Raw genomic sequence first — 17,475 nt, 5'->3', positions numbered from 1 at the left:
AAATGGTGCACACAAACCTGTTTCCATCAAATTAATTACAGAATTATCGATGTATTATAAGTGTTCTATGTGCCCTCCTTTTGAGGCTTGGGCGACAACTAGACGGTAGCCAAATTCATCCCAGACTGTTCGCAAGATGTCTTCTCGGACTGTAGCTACTTCATCAGTTATCCTAGTTTTTAGCTCCTCAATATCAAGTGCTAAGGGAGGAACATAAACACGATCTTCAACGTTGTTCCTCCCTTAGCACTTGATATTAAGGGGCTAAAAACCAGGATAACTGTTGCAGTAGTTACAGTCCGAGAAGACAGACATCTTGCGAACAGTCTGGGATGAATTTGGCTACCGTCTAGATGTCGTCCGAGCCTCAAAGGGAGGGCACATAGAACACTTATAATACATCATCATAAACTCGATACTTCTGTGAGTAATTTGATGTAAAATTGGTTTGTGTGCACCATTTTTTATAATAAATACAACAATTTAAAATTGGGTTATTCATTTCAAACACCCGGTATATATTTCATTTATCAATAAATATCCCTTTACATAATTTTCTTTAAAACTTCAATAACTGAGATCAGATTTTCTATTCTCACACATACCTGAAATCTTGGCGGCTTATTTAAAAAGTTTTGATACATTAATCTGAACTTCAAATCAACAGAAATTAATCTACCATCTAGCTATCTAACATAGAAGGCAGTGGTAACGCAGAGAATCGGCAACGTTGTTTTCCTGTCTTTCTCCACTGTCATAATAACAGATATAAGATGTCGGTAGATGTAGAACATGTTTGCTACTAAGTATTTGTTTAACCAACGGTTAAAATTGAACGAATTTTAATTGAAGTGCCTGTTAAATTTATTTTTAAGGGCCGGTTTCCGAGCTTGGGATTTAGCTAAGTGCTAGACTTAAAACAGCTAGAGTCAGAAAATTGGCTTTCCGATACGGGGCGTAGTTGTAGTTTCTATAATAATAATCTTTATTTTCTCATTTCTATAATTGGAAAAGTTTTTCCTTGACGAAATGAAACCTTTTCTAAATAATTCAAAATAGCTGAAACTTTACACTATTTTCTCTTTATTTTATTTGTCACTTTTTGTGTAGTTGAGAAGTTGATATTGTGGTAATTAATCATATTGAATGAAAAAGATTAATAAATCTTAGTCTTTTCTTAGTCTTAGTCAATATTTTATTTGTCTTTAATTTTCTAGTTTTTCGAAATTTAATTCAAACTTGGACTACGACTACGCCCCGTTTCGGAAAGCCAATTTTCTGACTCCTGCTGTTTAAAGTCTAGAACTTAGCTAAATCCCGAGCTCGGAAACCGGCCCTAAATGTTTCAAAATGAGTCGGATTGCAATAATTTTCCTGTGCCTTTGAATGGATTAGTTGTAAAGTTTGCAGTATTACTTTTGTTTATTGTAATTAATTAATCGACAAATTTAATATAATAATTCTACCGATTTAAGATGGGTTCACATACGACAGTGAATATATAATTCTCATGAGTTCTAATGAGAGTATTCACACTCAGCCCGGCCGAGTGTGTATGAATCATACCATTAGAACTTATGCAAATTGTATATTCACTGTTTTGTGGGAATCCAGCTTTAATATTTAATTTTATTGGAAACCGAAGTTGTATGAAGTCGTCTTGTGGTAGTATGGAGTGTAAAACCTTCAGCTCTATTTTTTTTTTTAAATTAAATCATCGTTTTTGTAACTATAGTGAGATTCACGTTGTGCCAAGTTTTTTTCCTGCCGCCCTCTATAAATGAATTTATTTCCTCCCCAAATTAAAAATTTAGTAGAAATTAAATAATATCTTGGAAATTATACTGATACGTTTCCAGTTGTGTGATCAGATAATCGAAGTATATTAACAAGGTAAAAACATTATCAAATTAAATAATAAAAATAAACTAGTATGAAAAAGAGTAAGAATAAAAAGCTTTGAGTTTAGGTAATTAAAATTGCTATAACATTACAGCCCTAACACGATAAGTCTGTGTGCATGGAGGAATTGTTGGTCAGGTACTGAGTTTAAGGCCCGGTTGCACAAAAACCGGTTAAATTTTAACCTTGATCAATTCCGCGAGAACGTATTAGAGGTCTTTTTGATGAGACGGCTTCTCTGATTGGTTCTCGTGGAATTAATCACGATTAAAATTTAACCGGCTTTACTGCAACTGGCACTAAAACGTGAATCTTACTATAGATTTATATTATTACTTCTACCATTGATATCATTGTCTATTGAATGATGAATTAATTGTCATTAAAATATTGTTTCAGATAGAAAACTGTTTTTCAACTGGTGATATTCACACGTATATTAATATCATTGGTTTCAATAATAATTTGCTTACAATTTTAATTTAAATTTCAGAACTATAGTGAAGTCTACGTTATAATGGCAGTATTTGATTAGGATTGGTGTTTATCATTGTCTATCATTCGACTAAGCAGATAGCACTATCCTTTTCTAGCTCTGCTACGTTGCAGATCGTGTTTCAACAATGTAAAAATTTAACATCAGTATGGAAATCTATTGTCCAATCATTGAAAAATATTATATTTTCTTAACTAAAAGAAAATTAACAATGAATATAAGGCAGGGAATCGGCAACACTGTTCTTCTATCTTTCTTCACTGCTATTATAACATGGACCTCACCACTATAGTGTTATCTCAGAACTCAACCCATTTTCAAACCAAGCTGACGGAGGAAATTGAATTGAAAATATTTTTAAAACAGCAAATTTTTTCACGTTGTGTTTTAGAAATATAGTATGGAAATTCAAAGAAATATAGCATTTAAAGAAAGTTATGAATTTTGGTAACTGTTATTGAAATTTATGTAATTTTTGTCGTGAATATTGAAAATAAGTCGAGTTCAGCCTAGTATAGTAGATGAAATGTGATATATTGTAATCAAATACTGTAAAATGTGTTGCATTATTGAGCTGGATTCCGACACATCAGTGACTGTGAAAGTGATTTACACAGTGAAAATATTATCTATACTATAATAAAGTAAAGAACTGGCTCATACACGTACGCGATAGGAGAATTATGTTTGATACATCATCACGTCTCAACTACTGGACTGAAATTAACTTTTGCAGATTCTTAATTGACCGAGGTTGGTTATAGACCTATTTTCAATTCTTTTAAATTTCTTTACGTCAATTTTTCAATTTGTCATGCTTAAATTTAATTTGAAATTTCGCTTATTATAGATTCTTAATTGACCGAGGCTGGTTATAGGCCTATTTTCAATTCTTTCAAATTTCTTTACGTCAAGTTTTCAATTTGTCATGCTTCCAGTAGTTGTATGGAGACAGCTGAACATTTCTTTTAAAAGGGAAATTATAGATGGTTATGATTGGGTATCCTGTTCTAATAGAAATAACTGATTTTCTGTTGTATCAAAATTTTGGTCCGCCATCTTTGGAACCTCAATTTTGAATCCATCTCCATTTTTTTGTAATAAATTGGAAGGTGGTCATATGATACATGATTTCGATACAGAATTTCAAGATAAAATGAATGGTTAAAACCGCACATCGATATCTCAAACCGTTCAAAAGTTATTCTCATTCAAAGATACTGATAAATCATCCATCTATCTATAATAAAGAAAATAACTGGCTCATACACGTAACGGAATAGGAAAATTATGTTTGACGCATCATCACGTCTCAACTACTGAACTCATCAACTTTCGCATATAGACTCCTAATTAAACGAGGATGGTTCTAGGCCCACTTCAAACTCTTCAACATTCCACTTGGTCAAGTTTTAAATATCCATATATCAGTTTTAAATATCCAGTCAAATATATAATCCATGAATAAATGAATAAATTTATGAAATTTCTAAATAAAACTTTGATATATTGGTGAGATGTGAACTGTACATGTTCACCTCGACCTAGGGAGTATGAATATTCCTATTTGAACTTATAGGAATAAAATTCTCACTATTGTGTCAGAATCCAGGTTCAATCTGGCAATCAGTATCATAACATGACAGATGCTTCAATATTGATTCAGATGATATTTCTCTAATCAAATCAAATAATTTCTATTCACAAAATAAGTAAATACAGCAGCAGAGACAAAATAAACATAGTGAAAATTCCCCAAAAAGACTGGGTGTGGGGAATGAGTTCTGTGAACTGCATTATATTAACAATAACAGTGAAGATTTTTACAATATAGTATATTACGCTACAAGCACAGAAAGTTAGTGTTTACGGTATGAGGATAGTTTCCCGGGCGAGGCTTGCCGAGCCCGGGAATATGTTATCCGAATACCGTAAACACCTTTCTGAGAGAGTCGCGTACGATATTTTTCGCCACACTACAGGTATAGCTGACGCCAAAAACTTAGGCGGTTTCGTGGGTCTCTTGTGCGTTCCAACAGTTGATGTTGTCAAGTAGAGTTTATTTATTCATTTATTGTATAAGAGTTGTCATCTAGCTTGGCTTTGGTGATGATTTTTAAATCAAAAGAGACAATAAATAGATGCATTGCATCAGCTGTGAGTAGTTTACACCATGTGACCCACGAAGCCGCCTAACTTTTTGGCTTCGGCTATATAAGAATAATAAATTGAATAAGAACGTTTTATGATGGGGGGGGGGAACTTTGATGTCTCATATCTCAAGAACCAGACGTCGTAGGGTACTCAAAGTGGGGTGGAAATTTCCGATCTCACCCTCCTGAATACAATGCACCATATGACACAGTTGTCCAAACACATTTTCAAAAAGCGGCCGGAAAAGGTACTCTTTCCGGCCTTAGCCGGAAAGAAACTTATTCTGACGTCAGACGAGAGTCGTCTGCAAACAATGTCTTTCAGATCTACGTAGGGACTGGAAAACAGCTGCTTTCTGTGCAGTGTGGCGAAAAATAATAAAACAATAGAATAAGGTAGAATAAATAAAATAAAAAAGCGTCTTTAATGGATGGATTCCCCTCCTAGAGCCATCAAGGACATATATTTGTATTCAAAATACACATACATGATACAAATTTAGTATTTTTTTAGATTAAGAATTAAATTTGGGTGTGTGGTATTATACGCAAGTGTATGCAATACCGTTTTTGAACAATCACTCTATTATTAGACCGATATTTTGTCTTTTGTAGGATAATTTTTAGATTTAGGGCCGGTTTCCGAGCTCGGGATTTAGCCAAGTTCTAGACTTAAAACAGCTTGAGTCAGAAAATTGGCGTTCCGGAACGGGGCGTAGTTGTAGTTTATATGATAATCTTTTTTTTCTCATTTCTATAATATTGGAAACGTTTTTCCTTGACAAATGAAACATTCGTAAATAATTGAAAATAGCTGAAAGTTTACACCTTTTTCTCTTAATTTTATGTTGTGTTCCATTTTCTAGTTTTTCGAAATTTAATTTAAACGTGGAATATTACGCCCTACGTTTCTAACTACGCCCCGTTTCGGAAAACCAAGTTTTCTGACTCTAGTTGTTTATAGTCTAGAACTTAGTTAAATCCCGAGCTCGGAAACCGGTCCTTAAAATTAATGTGGCTCTAATAATTATTTGTGTAGCTGGAATTCTATAATAGAAACATCCCTTCGTTGATTAATAAAAGCTTCTTGCATTGTAGGCCTACTTTAATAAAAATTGTAAATAATTCTTGAAAATCTCATATTTTTCATATAGTATTTTGTCTGTAGGTTGTTAAAATCTTTTTGAGTTATCCGTTATAAGTTGTAGATAATACTAACTGTATTGTAGATATAGTCTTTCAGGTATTGTTAGTTGTATTTTGTCGTTAAGAACTACTCTTGTAAATATATTATAAATATGTGTGCTTTTTAATCTATTGTACTGTATTTATATTTTTCATTTTTTTGAGGGGGAAAATTCATGTAAAAATATTCTTAAGGGAGATTTAATGTCTCAAATTGATTGAATCGATTTGGAAATATTTGTTTCGTATAAGTGTAATAGTTGTATTCAATGTTGTACAGCTATCTATCAATGAAAAATGAAAGAATATTTAATTATATTGTAAATAAATATTTTCTTACATAATATTTCAATTGCTGAAAAATATTTTCAGAAGCATGTGGTCATGATAAGCAATATTTATGTATTTCAATGTTCTTTAGGTATTAAACTAATCTGATAATTCATTATACTTTATTTTGATTATGAATTAATGATGTTTTAAGATTTTAAACCGTGAATGGGACTATGTTCTCAATAAATATGAATATTGTTGCTAAAGCAACGATCTGAAAATCTTTAAGTTTCGGTCTAATGGTTTTAAATTGAACAAGTTGACTAGCACAATCTCTTAACATAATTATATGTTTCATACTATGAGATCCACTTCATGAAGTCAGCACTTTATTAACATCGATGTTGCTATCCTTGTCTGTCATTAGAGAAAGCGGATAGATCTATCCTTTTCTAACTGTGCCAGATTGTTTCTGAACCATATACAGAGTGTTTCAGAAGTAGTGTCAAACATTTCAGGGTATTGTTCCTTGATGATAGGAAACTACGAATGTCGCATTTGAAGTGTCCAAAACTCAGCGGTTATCCTTATAGCTGCCATTTTGTTTTTTCACTTGAGAATTTTTATCTCGAGAATGAAATGTTGTATTGATCTGAAATTTGGCATGAATATTTATGCTATGAAGACTCCACTTAAAAAAATAAAATAAAAAAATGTCGATGTAAATTTTCAAAATAGCGGCCATTTTAATTTTTGATGGCAAATTTCACGAAAACAGTTCACTTTACAGAAAATTTACAAAATACGAAAAAGTTGGCAAATTTTATAAAGATTTCAAGGATACCTTATTTATTAAGATTGGTCAGAGAATAACAGAGAAATTAGAAGTAGAGTCTTCATAGCATAAATATTCATTCCAAATTTCAGATCAAAACAACATTTCATTCTCGAGATAAAAATTCTCAAGTGAAAAAACAAAATGGCAGCTATAAGGATAACCGCTGAGTTTTGGACACTTGAAATACGACATTCGTAGTCTCCCATCATCCAGGAACAATACCCTAAAACTTCTGAAACACTCTGTATAGAAATATAATTGAATACCAAAACATGGAATCTCAATTACTATGAAAATTAATTATCAAATTATTGAAAAATAGATTTTCTTGAAGAACAAAATATGATTGTTATTAGAAAGAATGAACAGTTTATCGGATATACTGGGAATACTACATAGAAGGCAGTGATAACGCAGAGAGAATCGTCAATGCTGTGGTCCTATCTTTTCCACTGATTTTATTATGTGGACCTCACTACACTGTTTGATTTATTTCATCTGAGTTCTCAGAAATTGATTAAAGTGTATTCTATTATCTTCCAATTTTCAATAATATTATTTATGCCTTGGAAGTTTTCCACCATTGTAAATAGTTTTTCTTGCCGTTATATTATTACTATTGTAATTATTATAAATGTGAATAATAAAAATTTGAACATTCATTAGAAAAGTTGACTGTTGTTGAAAGAACCGTTGAATTTGTTATCCGAAAAAAGTGATTGAATAATCTGGAATCATTGTATGAAAATAATAATATTGATTGTAATATTGTTGATTAATTTAATTACTTACGCCCGGTTGCACGAAAGCCTGTTGAATCTTAATCTTGATTAAATGCCACCAGAGAAGGCTGTTTATTGGTTCTCGTGGTTTTTAATCGTGGTTGAAATTTAACAGGCGCCTTCCATGTAAAGCACCGCGCACACACACATTGATTTTTGTTCGTAGGATATTTTGCCGTCCTTATAAATTCTATGAGATTAAGCTGATGATGTTTGTCAAGCTCCGTTTAATCTTATAGAATTCATAACGACAGCAAAATATCGTATGAACAAAAATATATGTGTGTGTGTGTGTGTGTGTGCGGGGCTTAACAGGGCCTATAACAGGTAATGACGCTATAAAACGATGTTGAACAGTAATAAAAAATGAGAATTTGGGTATTTTCCGAATGTAAGTTTCTATAGTAAACTAACTTGTATGAATCAAATACAACTTTATTACACATCTTATTCATCTGTTTAAAAGCAGCTTTAATTAATAAGTTCTTTATTAGTTGATTTATTAATTTTCTCATTCATTTATATACATTTTTAACCCTCCTCATTGGAAACAAATTATGCATTTATCCAACTTCTGTTTTAGCTCACATTTTCAATGATTTTTCATTATACAGGGTGTTTCAGAAAAACGGGAAATTTTGAAAGTTGAATAGTTTCAAGTAAAACAAATCTTTAAATAAAGTTTTTCATATCATTCAATAGTAAAAATAATGCCATTTTAGAATAAATAATACCGTAACATTTATTTTTTGAAGATGACATCTAGCGCATATGTTCCTTTTCTACGCAAACATTCCTGTAGTCTCTTCATCACATTGTCCATGCATGGTTTGACGTCACATTAGAACTGGATTTTGAAATCGCTTCTCGAATCTTGGCTTTCAAAGATTCGAGAAGCAATTTCAAATTCCAGTTGTAATGTTCGTTAAACCATGCATGGACAATGTGATGAAGAGTCGACAGGATTGGAATACACCTGCAAGATGTCATCTTCAAAAAATAAATGTTATGGTACTATTTATTCTAAAATAGCATTATTTTTTACTTTTGAATGATATGAAATAGTATATTTCGCACCTAGGGCCGAAAATGGGACTTTTCTGGCTCGAAATCGGTTTTCAAGTCCGAGGCCGTAGGCCGAGGACTAGAAAAGATTGAGAGCCGGAAAAACATTTTTGCCCATGGTGAGAACGTTATTTTTCGCCACACAGGAAAATAAACAATATATATATGAGAATAATTGTCTATTATAAGCACTTCCGAAAGCAAAAGTGGAAGGTCATAGCTCTAGCAAATCTGAGGTAATCTGAATATCAAGAAATTGTCCAAGTATTTTTATTTTTTATTCTGATTTGTCTAAATAACCTAAAAGATTATGTTCAATTATGTAAGAGGTTGAGTTTATACTTTTTATTCTTCCAAATGACAATAAGATGATATTATAAATATTTTGATTATTGAATGATAAACACAAAGAATGAAAAGTTTTTGATCAGCTGTTTTAGCACACTTCAAATTTGGCCAATCTGAATGTCAACGGAAGTTTAGGTTAGAAGTTCTATTCTACTCTGAAAATAGAATTATTTGAATAGTTTATAATATATATCTTATCTGTATTTTATTCATCCAAATAAAATGATAGTATATTATTACAGAATACTTTATTGAATTCTAAAAGCATAAAATGATTCCGTTTATCCACCATGTTCCATGATAAACGCTGTACTAGGAGGTTTGAGGTTAGATTCTATTATACTCTGAAAATTTAATTTGAATAGTTTATAATATCCCATTATTTGTATTTCATTCATCCAAATAAAATGATAGTATCTTATTGCAAAAACTTTATTCAATTCTAGAAGCATAAACTGATTCCGTTTCATAAACTATTTTGTAAACACGTTCACATCAAATCAGAATCAGCTGACTTCAAGGTTATTTTACAGCCCTAGGGCCGTAAAAATTTTACCGGCCTGGTCAGAAAACAATCACTTTCGGCCTCCATATGACGCACGTAAACCAGCTCATTACATCCAAGTGGGGCGAAAAACTTTATTTATAGATTTGATTTTCCTGAAATTATTCAACTTTCAATATTTCCCGTTTCTCTGAAACACTCTGTATAATTTTATTTTTTCATTCGCCTCTCATTTGGTTTTATTACTTGGATTATTCCTCTATTTACTGAAAACATCTTCACAAGATGATTCTGCAACATAAGTATTATCGTTATTATATTAGATCTGATCGACAAAAATTTAGGGATGATCTCAGTTCTTCTGGATTTCAGTTTATCCTGCCTATGAAATTATAACGAACTTGAAAGGCTCTGTTCAATCATATTTTGAAGGTTAGGGAGATTATAAAATGATACTGAGGGTGAAGCCCACATAAGCTCTTTGGCTTGTGCGTGGGTAATGAGTGAAAGGGATGATGATGAAAGATGATGACCACTTTTTAGATAGTCGGGACCGACGGTTATCGTTTCCTCCGAAAGACGGGGTTAGAGCTTTGCTTCCAAATTTGGTATTATTTGAAATGTTTTTGATAATGAAAACATGAAATAGGGTTCAGGATGTACTGAAATACTGGATGAAATGAATGTCACCCAAAATTTATTACTTTTAATTTAGTCACTAATCATATTTCATAAGAAATTTCATACAGCCTGATAACACTGTTCCAAATTATGTATTTAGAACATTAGATTATTGTAACTTATATAGATTTTATGGAAACAATGTATTAACAGCTAAAAGCTGCTTTAGTTTTTAAGTCATCTGTTATTTTAAATTGTTAGTATTCAACTATAAGTTGTATATTTATTTATATTAGTCCATCAATTTGCTGTATTAATGCCTTATTATTTTCAAGCATGGTTTTAATTTTATGATCCGAAGTAATGTCGTGTAATATTTGGGAAAGTTGTCATACTGTTTTCAAAGCTGCTTCAACAGATTTGCATTAAAGTGTAGTGGTACTAGTAAGTTTTTTTTTTGTACATTTTTATTATTTAACAGAGATAATTCACAACTAAAAACTCATAATTTTAGGTACATTTTCGTTCATTAGAGAATCATTAATTGTAATATTCTATGTTGATGCCAGTAATGAGAATAAAATGTTATCTCTCTCTCACACACAAATATACACTGTTTCATTGTCTTTTTACTTTCCTTGCCCTATTACCATAGGTAAGGAAAGTATTGCTTTCCAAAAAAAAATTAAGGTACCCCAATTTAAAGTTTTCTATACGTTTCAAGGCCCCCTGAGTCCAAAAACATTATTTATTTTTGGGTATTGGTCTGTGTGTGTGTGTGTGTGTGTATGTGTGTATGGAACACCATAACTCCATTCCTAATTAACCGATTGACTTGAAATTTTAAACTTAAGGTCCTTATACCATGAGAATCCGACAATAATAAATTCAATTCAAGATGGCGGAAAATTACTAAAAAACCATGTTTTTCTCGAAAACGGCTCTAACGATTTTCTTCACATTTATACCATGGATAGCTATTTATAAGCCCTATCAATTGACATGAGTCTCATTTCTGGGAAAATTTCAGGAGCTCCGTAATATTCTTGAGAAAAATGGCGGATGATGACTGAAAAACCATGTTTTTCACGGTTTTCTCGAAAACGCCTTCAAAGATTTTCTTCAAATTTATACCATAGATAGCTATTCATAAGCTCTTATTAACTGACATGAGTCTTTTTCCTGGGAAACTAATGGGGGTTCCACCCCATCCTTGAGAAATGGACTGTCCGACTGTGTAACCTCCTTCTCGTGCATGAGGAAGGTATAGGTAGAGCAGTTTATAAAAAGAACACAGTCATAGTCGAGATATTTCATCTGTAGAACAGCTGTTTTGACGACTTTTGAAAAAATCATCGAATTTCACAATTTACAAAAAGGAAAAAGTACTCTGAAAACAATTATATATACACATATATAGTAGTCTGATCGTAGTTTCAAATATGTTGCCGCCAATCGTCATTATATTATTCCCTTAATTTATTCTCATTTAAGAATGAGGCTTACAGTTCAATGAGCAAGGAAAGTTGTGTGAGTGTACCACACCAGATTTTTCTTTAGGGCTACTTTCAATATAAATAAAAATATTAATCTGAGTACCATTTTAAATTATTTTGTCACGTCATGTTTCGACTACTAATTCCAGATTAATATTTTTATCACTGTTTCATTTAAACAACCTGAACATCTTTCTGTGAGAAATCCTTTTCACATAATCATTATACGTGATCCGTTATAGGATCTGAGTAGGATCGGAACACTGCGTGACAGGTGTGCCTCCGACTTCAGTAAGCCAGAATTTCTCAAAATAATTTTTCTTGGCCCATGTTTCTAGAATATATTATGTTAATTTCAATGGCTCGTAAAATCCATGCATTGAATCTATAGGTTAAATGGTCCATTAATTGACCGAACGAAGTTTGGTCTAAGGTTCAAGTCGACTGTTTGGCATTTCTCTTAATGTTAAAATTTTTATGTTGCGAATTTACGGCGAAACGCGGTAATAGAATTTCATGAAATTTGACAGGTATGTTCCTTTTTTAATTGCGCGTCGACGTATATACAAGGGTTTTGGAAATTTTGCATTTCAAGGATAATATAATATAAAAGGTAAAAGGAGCCTCTTTATTCATACGCCAATATGAGAGTGAAAATCGGACTATAGAATTATTCATCATAAATCAGCTGACAAGGATGTGTGGAGAAGCCAGTCTATTGCTGTATTTCCATTAAGGTGCGTACAGATATACGCGCCGCGAACATGAGCAATTCACTTTTAATCAGCTGACTATATCTGTATTTTTACGGAAACGGTAAGATACAGATATAAAAAGCTTGGCATCAGCTGATTAAAAGTGAATTGCTCATGTTCGCGGCGCGTATATCTGTACGCACCTCAAGGTCTACAGTTTCAGTCAGGTACTTGTCGATGAGAATACTGCGTGAGGTCTACTGTTCACAGAACTACTAGTTTTAATAAGTGTCCTAGAAACCGGGCCTTTATAAATTGAAAAAGATTTAGCAAAAATACAACATGCGTTTTATTCGCAGAAAAATGAAAATCTCAGATTTGATTGATAAATTTGGGCTATGGATAGAACTTGACCTTACAGGTGATTTGAATCAAACATTAACTAATAACTCAAGAATGGGAGTGAATTCCCCCCAATGTGATGACATATTATTGTTCCTCTCGTCAAGTAGGCCTACTATCATTCCTGACAGTTTGAGCGATTTTCATTTTTGCAAAAATCCATGATGGATTGATTTATGGATTTCATGAAAAATACAAATCTCTCAGATTTGGTTGATATTCGGGCTATGGATGGAGGTTGACCTAACAAGTGTTGTGCTATAACATGAGACGTTTCACTACAGTACAGGGTGAGTTATTCACTGAAACATAAAAATGTTATGTTTAATTTTATTTTAAAGATTTAATCTATCCTCCACTCTCAGATCAGAGAAATCACTAAACTTCAAATGCTTTCAACTCAAGAATAGGAGTTAATTTCGCCAAAGTGGTGACGTACTAGTAGTTCTGTAAACAGTAGACCTCACGCAGTATTCTCATCCACAATTACCTGTATGAAACTAGACCTTATGGAAATACAGCAATAGACTGGCTTCTCCACACATCTGTGTAATCACTTGACAGTTGATTTATGATGAATAAATTCTATAGTCTGATTTTTACTCTAATATTGGCGTAAGAAAGAGGCTCCTTTATCATTTTATATTATCCTTGAAATGCAAAATTTCCAAAACCTTGTATATACGTTGACGCGCAATTAAAAAAGGAACATACCAGTCAAATTTCATGAAAATCTATTACCGCGTTTCGCCGTAAATGCGCAACATTTAAACATTTAGGGTCGGTTTCCGAGCTCGGGATTTAGCTAAGTCCTAGACTTTAAACAGCTGGAGTTAGAAAATTGCAAAATATCAAATATCTTGGTTTAGAGCTTGATGAGAACTGCAATTGGAAGGTTCACATCCAATCACTCAAGAAGCACATGAATATGATGCTTCGTAAATTTTATTTATTGAAATTCATTTGCCCTAGAAAAATTCTGAGATCTGTTTATTTCGCTATTTCAAATAGCAAGCTGCAATATGGGCTAAGCTGTTGGGGGGGTGCATATAAAACAAATTTAAACTCTATACTTATTGCACAAAAAAGATTGATTAGAATGATGACATCATTACATAGGAGAGCTCATTCATTTCCCTACTTCCAGGCCTTGGATATATTGCCTTTAAGGCATTTATATATTTTCAGGGTCTTGAGAGTATTCTTTTTAAGAAGTGGTCAAATTACAGGGAATGCCTTAGTTTTCTCAAACAGATTGAGAGACAGAAATTTGCTTGTTCTTGCAAACCCTACATGTGAAGCCTTCAAACGGTTTTACGATTACAGTGCTCCAAATTCCTTTAATAAGTTACCTCTACATATTACATCCACGGGCTCACTGATAACATTTTTGAAGAAATTGAAACACTTTTTATTCAGTTTTGATTTTGATGAGATTGAGGAGTTCTTTTTCACGTGAATTCTTTTTTTTTTACATTCTTTTGAGAATTTCTACTATTGCTTCCCAGGGTTCTAACAATTTTTCTGTCTCAGGATTTTTATTTATTTTTTTTCATTAATATAATGACTTTAGTTCATATATTAATATATAAATGTATATGTCCTCAAATTCTTCTTTATTTATTTTCCTAGGATTGTATTATACTTTTTGGTTTCTATAAATAACTTCTGTAATGTTCACTCCTTTCAATTCATTTTCTGTGAATAGACAAAGATTTTCTGTTAAATTTTTTTTTCGAGGCTTCTGTCTCTTGCAAAGGTCAAATAGTTTAAATTTCAGAGTAGGTAACTTCAACTCAGCTAATAGCTTATGAAGTACCTTAATCATAACTCTGACGCTACTTAATGTTTTTGTTAGTTTTTAATTATTTTCATTTATATAAATAGAATTAGAAGATGATATTTTATTATGTACTTTAGTTTTTTATTTTTTGAAAATTATTGTACTGATTTGTTAAGTTCATTTACTTTTGTTTGTAAATTGTCAGTGTTATGAATAAATTTCTATTTCAAATTTCAAATTGGTTTTCCAAAACGGGGCGTAGTCGCAGTCATTGTCATAGTCACGTTTGAATTAAATTTCGAAAAACTAGAAAATTGAACACAAAATAAAATAAAGAGAAAATAGTGTAAAGTTTCAGCTATTTTGAATTATTTAGGAATGTCTAATTACGTCAAGGAACAACGTTTCCAATTTATAGAAATGAGAAAATAAAAACTACGACTACTGTTATAAAAGCTGCGACTACGCCTCGTTTTGGAAAGCAAATTTTCTGACTCCAGCTGTTTAAAGCACAAGAAGGTCTGTCTGTGTGATAGCTTCTAAATAACCTCATATGATTTTTATGGATGGAAAAACTGTTGTAATTTCATGCAATGAATTCTTCAGCTGACGAAATGATAAATCACAACACATTTTTTTCTCAGGCACTTTCAATGTTATTTGTTATAGCTGATAGATTAATTCTTTCCTAAGTTTTTTTAGAACATGCAAACAGGCAGACAACGACTTTGGCATTCAGTAAGTCAAAAGTAAGAACTCGCTTATGCTAGTTCAATTAAATGGAATTATTGGAATCATTAATGATAATTAATGATCGGATTATTAGAATTATATAATTATCAAATAGAGTGATGTTTCTATTTGAGTAGTTACATATATTTAAACTGTTTTCTGCCATTTTGAACTCCAGTCACAGTGCATGGTAACCGTATAAACAAATCATGTTGCATTCGAAGAACTAATTATTGAATGAAAACGTTACCTGCATACCTATGCATGCTGCAAACAAAAAAAAAAGGAAATGATACAGAAAAAGAAAATCCCCATATTTTGTGGTGTTAAGTTGTGAGTTGTGCCTATTGCTGGTTGAGCCCACAGCAAATAAAGTAGAAGCATAGATCAAAGATAGGCTATAAGTTACTGTTTAAAAATACTTTATCAGTGTTGTCTCTGGTAGAGGAATGTATTTCTCTCTTTGTGTTGAGTCTATTAGGCCAACTATTCACTGCCAGTATCAGCTCCTTCCGGATATAGTGCTTGGTAACTACTGTCATCACAAAAGAACTGAATTATGAATGAATGGGAAAACCCTTACCTCGGCTTCACGGTGCTGTGTAAAAACACAAAGTAAAATCAATTTTAGATATTTATTCCTCTGTGGTAAGACCGAGATGGATTTGTGACTGCAACCCGCAATATACGATTCGTTGCTCTGTAACTTACCCTATCCTACATTCTTGATATCATTTTTTTAATTAAGTTACTTCATTTTAAAAATTCTACAGATTTGTCATACATGACATCAAAACCTATTCAATTTTATTGAAATATTATTTTGTGAGTTGGAAATCTGGTCGCGGATTTAATTATTAAATGTAATTGATAAAGTGAGAAGATCTCCAATGTGTAAAGATGAAATGAGTGTTTTATCATGTTTCGTGATAGCAATATTATGATTTTTAGTTCCATGCTATAGGCTACAAACAAGAGTGAGTCGACTTTTGGTCTGTGAATCAAGGCTGCATGTTTTTTCACAAAAATAGGTTTTGAATTTTTCTTTCGAGGCCCATATTCTTTGAACCGTTTGTTAAGTACCTATACCTTAGTTGTTGTGTTGAGGCATTGGAAACCTGAAGGATTCTGTCTTGAGAATTCAATTATAGGCTGTCACAGTTCGGGCAGTTTAAACCTGCATAATTGTGTTCTCAGGATTTGAATCTTGTAGGGAAAGCTGGTGCTTTGATTCAATTAGCTGGAAGAAGTATTTTTTAATATATTTATTTATTTAAATAGTACAAGACAAAAAAGTCAAGTAATTTCAACTGGAATACGCATAGTGTTGATTTATTCTGTTTTTCAATGGGATTTCATCTTCAATTTGGAATTTTAAAAAACTTAATAAAAATTGGTGATTTGTGAAACTTCAGAGTAACGGTTTTTCATCTTCAAAGTATTCTCAGTTATTACTGTGGTTAGTTTTACAGTCGTTACTTGAACATGATTAATTCAATACCAAGAAGAATTCATAATGTTGAACTTTAATTATTTACAAGAATATTTCTTATTTGAAATTATAATGAAAGGAATTACTGACTTTGAGCTACTATGCTCGATTTAAAATATGAAATAATATTTTTAAAAATCAAAGCGGGAGAATTTTCATCTTTTGAAACGTAAGTGAATGACTATACAAGAGTAGCCTACTGCTTCCACTCATAAGGAGTAGCAATCAAATTTACTATCAGAAACTCTGAACTGTAATCCAATGAATAGTAAAACTAGAGTTGTAATCATAGACCATAAAAATCTCATCAAATCCAGATGGATACAACATAATGAAAAGAAGACACTTTTTGGATACCGCCAAACATCTGGATTGAGAGAGAGAGAGAGCAATATTTCTTGATGAAGCATGCATAAATGACAGTACTATGTAATTCAGGAATGTGAAAGAAGAGGAAACATTCAAGGATGCACTTGGTTCTAAACACTCAGTTGGAGAATGCTTATAACTGATTGAAGGCGTATGGCAACCTCTTGCTTTCTTTTCAAAAAATTACATTTGAAAGAAAGTTGCTGGCCAGTATACTATGGCAACCTCTTGCTTTCTTTTCAAAAAATTTATCTTTGAAAGAAAGTTGCCGGCCAGTATACTATCGCAAGCTACTTGCTGTTTATGAAGCGGTACAGCATTTTCGCCACCTCTTAGAA

Source organism: Nilaparvata lugens, chromosome 9 (genome assembly GCF_014356525.2).
Source record: "Nilaparvata lugens isolate BPH chromosome 9, ASM1435652v1, whole genome shotgun sequence".
NCBI lineage: Eukaryota > Metazoa > Arthropoda > Insecta > Hemiptera > Delphacidae > Nilaparvata > Nilaparvata lugens.
Note: the sequence above shows the minus strand (reverse complement) of the source record.